Below are 6,571 nucleotides of genomic sequence, written 5' to 3'. Positions count from 1 at the left end.
ACCATGGGGATACAAATAATGATGTCAGGAATATTGGTCCCTCATTCCTCCCATTCATAAAATATTGACACTGGGACGCATTTAGTTTGTCTATCTCTAACGTAGACAATTCCGCTCGGTACAACTGATGTCCAACTATGCTGCCAGCCTTTCCTGGAAAGCGGACGGCATGGCTAAGCACAGAGAATGTCAAATTCTAAAGACCTTCTGAGCTTGGAAATTGCCGAGCTCTAATAAGAAACAGCGCCCATCTCCCGAAAATCGAACTGAAAAGCAAGCAACTGGGCGCCAAACGACCAAGCAGTCGGTGCGCCCTAAGTCACATCATCAAAGGGCATCATAAAATATCTGTCTCTGTAGTTTTGGGGCGTGACCTGACCCATCTAGCCCGTCCTCCCATTCCTTCCCCAGAAAGCGAGCCGACACAAGCCGTCGACCGTCGACAGTGTAGCCCGGCGGACTACATGGCCGGCTGCTGCTTCTACCCGGACGGACGAGGAGCAAAAACTGCGACACATTCCGCACGCATTCGCCTGGCAACGGGTGCCTAAACCCTCGCTTACTGGTGCTGGCCGCTATTGGAATGTATGGTGAGTAGTTTTGACACAAGAAAAGTGAATAATGAGGGACAAAGCAGTGCTGTTCTTCTGTGAGTCTTCATGGATTTCGCTGCGTTTTACTTTTTCGGCTAACATGGGGCGAACATTTGCGAAGATATCACGAAATCACGTCAAGGTGAGCTTGCACATCAGCCAGCAACGAAGAGCGTGCCCTATTCTTCCAGTGTCTACCCTTCATCTCCGAAACACATTGTGAGACCACGTTTCTTCGCCAGTTCAGGTAAGACTGCCTCCCTGGGAGGTTCGCGTGCGCGGAGTGCAGAGACCGCTGCAGCCTGGGCGGCTATGCCGGACGAAAATGCCTCGCTGCGGCTCGTGCCGATTTGTGATAGAATGTGCCGAAGAACGCGAGCCACCGCTCTGTCGAGCCAACCTCACCTCTGTCTTAATACTGCCGCGGCTCACGTGCTCTGCCCCATTCTGGGACATATCTTACAACTTAACGCAATGGACATCAATCAGGTCCGAAATACAGGTATGGGCGTGGAGCACGTGACACGGGCAGAGCGGCTGCGCGGCGGCGTACGTCCGCCAGCAAGAAGTCACTTTGACCGTTCATTCCTCCCTGTTGTCGCCGCTACCAAGGTCAGAGCGTCGCTGACCCGGTAATGGCGACGATGCTGTAGACGGGCCTCTGGGCCCCACGGGTGTTGCGCAGTTCTAGAAAGCTCTGCATGCATGCGAAATTAACGGCGTAGATTTCTTCGCTAGATATGTCACATATCTGCATAAATTAGCTATCTTTTGCAGGGCAGTGTGCCGCGGCCATCGTCAGAGCCCAAACATCCACGTTCATCGCCATTATGTGGACGCTAATGTGTTTTTTAGCATTATGCCGCTGGCTTCATGTTATGAAGTCTGTCGGCTATCTGTCCTCTGCTTTTTCTTGCTGAAACGCGCTTGTTTCTCTGAACTCTTTCTGTGACGCTGTCAAGTCAATTACTATTATTGAGCAATACCCGTTGTTAGTCGAAGCCTCACGAATCAAATTGAATTCAGTTACTTGGATCTTAGCGATCTCATTTCACTGTGTCAGCATGACTTTAAATCCTTCAAAAGCGTTCATTGTGCACATGCTAATCTTCATCCTCGTCTTACAATATATGATGGTCCGTATCGTGGTCCGGGACTGAGTTGCATGGCTAGTAATACACACACTCAATGTGATAGTGGCAAGGCAATTACTCGACCCTCACCATCCTGCTCCGGAGAGAGTGTGGCACCAATGCTATCGTCAGAGTCGTCCGTGTCCATCCTAAATCTGTCAGTGTCAGCCGAAAATCTCAGGAGCGAGACAGCGGGAGCACTAGACAGCGCACGCTTCAGCTGGTCAAACGTGCTGGCCGCCCTTTGTTCGCCCCTGCACAATGGGCTATGAACAGGTCTCATTTGACGCCTCGATAATTCCCTCGTCAACGGGCTCTCCGATCTGCGCCTTTACCTCAGCTGCAAGGCGTGGCGGCACACGCCTAGGGGCCTGTCTAATAGGCGGGTGGTTGCCAGTATCAGTGCCTTAATTGAACACGTCCGTCAAACCGATATGGCCGCCAAACATGCCCGCATACCGGGGCAACAGCTCATGAACCCTTCGGCGCTGGTCATCTGTAAGGAAGCATTGGTCCAACTTCGGCAATTTTCCCGCGTCGACTTCAGTAAGCCTTTGCCCGCCGGCGCCTCTTCAACAGAACTCATTTCAAGAAGCAATGTTGCGTTGTTTGTGCGCTGTGACCGACTCAACAGTCACGTTCCGCAGCATCACGGGAACACGGGCACAGTCAACGTTCCCGACAGCACGCACCACTTCAACACCACATGCACCCCTCTCCGGGCTCGATTAGTGCGGGGCCCATGTAACCCTAATCGGGTCTGTAACCCCTCAACACCACCTCGCCGCCGGCGGCACCACCCGGCCACAGCACGACGAGACAAGACCGAGACAAACAGCTTGTGGCGAAACTGAGCGAACAGAAGCGGTGGCTGCCAACACACGGCGCAGTGCACTCGGAGCTACAACGCACGGGCGAAGCTGCGCAAAAACAACGCCGCATATGCACGGCACGTGAACTGTGTCAGACGCGAAGAGAGGCGGGGACGCGTCAGACCATCAACATGGCCGAACAATTCTTCCTAGCAATGGGAAAGCCTCTGCAAACGCTGGCCGTGCCGGCCCACCGGTCGGGAGAAGATTAGAAGCCCAACCGCGCAAAATATTAATACAGCTGCCAGCGTCAAGGAGACATTCACGCTCGACACCTGCCGCGCGTCCAGTCATCCTCGTTGTGTCCGTGATGGGACCTGTCTTGTCATCTGGTTTTACTGAATCTGATCGCCGACCCACCGCGAGCGAGTGGAACCGTCACCGTGTCCCTGGGAGCTCTGTGGACACACCTTGGCAACGTGCCCATTTCCCCCGCGCTCAAAACACGCACGGCTACGCAGGCAGCACCGGCTGCAGACGTGTCCGGCGCGGCCACAGCAGAAACTTGCGGCTCCTCAATAGCCCGTCACCAAAAATAAACTAGAAATAACCAAAGCGGACGCTTGTACCAAATTGGATGCGTCAGGACCAAAATGAGCATTTCATTACCGATTGGATTGTTTCCACCAATGCGAACACCTTCACCATTAGCTAAACGAAGTCGTTACCCTTAATGCCTCCTGAAGTCATCAAATACACGAAGGAAATATTCAGAAGAAACATTATCCACGAAGTTGGCTGAGGTGCCACCAAATGTGTGAAACAAATCACCAAGATGTAGTAGGAAATCGTTAGTTTGTGCCGGAGTCCAGAATGTTTAAGCCCACCAGCAAAAACGCTCATACTTTTAACCAAACTGGCATCAAATTGCGAATGTGTTGAGAGTTGGGGCGCAGGTGCCATTATATGCACTGGAGTTGCGTTCTGCGAACGAATCACTGACTAGCATTGCGTTTCGTACACAACTCAACATCCAGGGGCGCAGGCGGATGATTTAGGCGGGGTGTTTGGAGGGGGGGGGGAGGGGGGAAGGCAAAGGGAACATATTATGCTAGGCCCTGAGTAGCCTTCGGGGCCCCAAGCGCAAACTATTAAGAGCCCGATTGGAGGGCCCGAAGGGCTGACCGGAGACAACCCCGGTGCAAAGGCCTGGACCTTAAAGGTCAGCCAAAGGGGCTCGATGCGCCTGTCTTGGTCCCCGGAACCACGAAGACGTCTATGTAGGTCTGAGACTACCAATGCTGAGCAGCTGGCCCAAAGTAGGCCTGAACCCTGGAGGCTCAATTACGAATCAGGGAGAAGGCCGGTGTCCACGATTGCTACTTAAGGCCTTCTGCGTTGGCCGGACCCATGAAACAAGGTGGCTTACTGTGTTAAGGCAGAGCGCTCAACAGGGTCGAGCCAATGTCGGCAATGGCTTCTAGTCGACCAGAGGCACATTTTGCTGAAGAGGAAAACGACAGGATCTTGAAATGTCAGAGAACAGTTGCGTTGGTCAAGTCGCTCTTGCCTGACATGGGATGGAAATACGAGAAATGACAATGAAATGGTCCAAAATGAGACAATAGAAGGAGTTGGCCAGTTACAGACTCTGGCACCGAACAGGGCGTTTCAGAGTCTCTGGCCCGGGTCCTAAACGGATCCAAGGCCCCATTTGAGCTGGGATCCCGGTAACCCTAACTGTGATCCATTTACGCGCCTGAGTGGTGTGTTTTTTGGCTGTCATAGCCGTCTTTAAAACATTCCTGATTTGATGCTATTGAGATCAGAGCTCACGCAAAGCAGAATTGTTGTGTGCTCTAGGACCCCGCCTTCCTGTTGTGAAATTCCAGTTCTACCGCAAAACGTTGTGGAAAAAGCTGCATGCACCGTAAGGTATGGCACGGTCCCCTGCCCTTTGACCTCCCCGACATTGCCTCCGGCCGCAGACCATCCAAGGCAGAAATCAGACAGTGAACGCACATAGACGCGGCCTAGACAGAGAATGCGGGGGCCCACCCCACCCCGCTGTAACCCGCACGTGATGAGTTCTCACTGGATCTTGAATGCTCCTCACTTTGCTAGCAGCAGCAACTAATGTGGGCAGACCGTTACCGACTATTGCCGCGGAACATACTTGCAGAAGCGTGGCGAGGAAACGACTGAAAAGGAGAGGAGTGAGGTCCTCCTGTGATGGGGAGGTAGTTTTCTCAGCATTTTGAAAGGAATGACAAAGGCATCCAAAGGCTTCCCGGCTCCGCAGTGCAGACTACGCGATGCCAAATGACAATCTGCTACAGACCCTTTGCTGAATACCGACGGTATTTCCTTAAAGACACCGCAGAAAGGACGTGTCCGAGCTGCCCGCATGCAAACTGTGAGATGCATTACGAACAATACCGGACAACGTCAAGGGCAGAACGTTACATTTTCGTTCCTCATCCCGGAAGTTAAGCAGTGTTTTTTCACTGACGAAATTTAGAACAGCCTAAATTGTCACCTGGAGCCAATTCTACCTCAAACCGTTGTAATACAACTCTATTTGCGATTCACTACACAAAACAAGTCTAAATGAATTGCCGGGCGTCATTTAGCATGAAACATTTTCGTTTCGGGAGGTTCATCGTCACTAAAAGGTCATCTTCTAGCCATGTCAAAAGTTCCGGTGGTTAGGACACAGGTCTTAATGCACGAATGGCCGGAACAGCGAGTGTGAGGCCGATGAGCCGGCCGGTTTTGCAGGGCTAAGTCCATCCATCAAAAAACCACTCTCCACCTCCATGCTTTCAGATTGCACAATCTTTTTGATGTTACGAACTACGCCATCGTAAATTGAGAATTGCTACGCTGTTATAGACACAGCTACAGCATGTGTCTGCAACCACTGCGTCTGAAACGGGGCTTTATAGTTTTCCATAATTCCTGAAATGCAGATCTCTAAGCCTTTACAATCCACGCTTTGGAAATACCTACCTCGAATTTAAAACCGCCAATAAGAAATTCACCACCGGATGACCTTTTTAATGGCCTGGGTAGGAGCAGTAAAAGCGCATTTTTTGTCACCGACGGGATGTCTAAGGGCAAAATTATCGCCAGTAGCAGAGCCCAATACCTTATGTCAAACTGTCAGTGGCATCTATGCCCAGTAGCGCAATGAAGCACTGGTTTGAATTAGCAATCACCGAAAGCCGTGGCTTCAAGTACAAGCTCGTTTTTTGGCTGTATTTCCTTCCCCCAACGCGAAAAAAGTAACGAGGAACCCCGACAGCAGGGACATGGGAACACATACTCGAATTTGAATCAGTGACAGGTGGTGCTTGAGGATGAAGTCAAACATTTGTGTCTTCTCGAGACTGCGTGCCCTTACAAAAACCTCGTATGCACCCCGGGTCCAACCCTAACCATAATCATACTCTCCGCCATACCTCAGGTATGCTCCAAGACTGGCGCGATATGTGTGGTCGGGTAGGCGCCTTTCGCCGCACGCCAGCGGTCGCCACAATGGGGCCACGGAAAGGTGAAATCAAATGTCTGTTCACAGAAAAGACGAGTTCTTACACGCTTTCATGTCACACTCAACAAGATCGTCTAAGGCATAGGGCCTCAGCGCAACGTTGGACGACTGTCATATTTTGACGAGCCGAAGTTGTACGAAATTGACTGATTTTTTTAGATTTCGCGCTATTTAAACAATGCCATACCACATGCGTCTACCACTTGACGCCATCCAACTATTGCTGACTCCAGTTGTCTCGAGTTCCCTCCACATAAAGAAGGTCCACATTTCATTTCGCTACAGACAACCTGATAATATTTAAACAACGTCTCAACAATTAAACTTTTTGACTGTCTGGGATGTTCCTCAATTTCATGCAGCCAAAGACGCACGCGATGTCGGGTATGAACATTGACATACACTGCCCTTCTGAGCAGTCCTTCGAAAAGTTCCTTGCAGAAGGGAAGAAGTGTTAGTGGCAGGGGATTATCAGCAACA

This window comes from Pollicipes pollicipes, unplaced genomic scaffold (genome assembly GCF_011947565.3).
Source record: "Pollicipes pollicipes isolate AB1234 unplaced genomic scaffold, Ppol_2.1 Scaffold_4002;HRSCAF=4701_pilon_pilon_pilon, whole genome shotgun sequence".
NCBI lineage: Eukaryota > Metazoa > Arthropoda > Thecostraca > Pollicipedomorpha > Pollicipedidae > Pollicipes > Pollicipes pollicipes.
The sequence above is the reverse complement of the archived record's forward strand: the minus strand, read 5'-3'. Positions refer to the sequence as shown.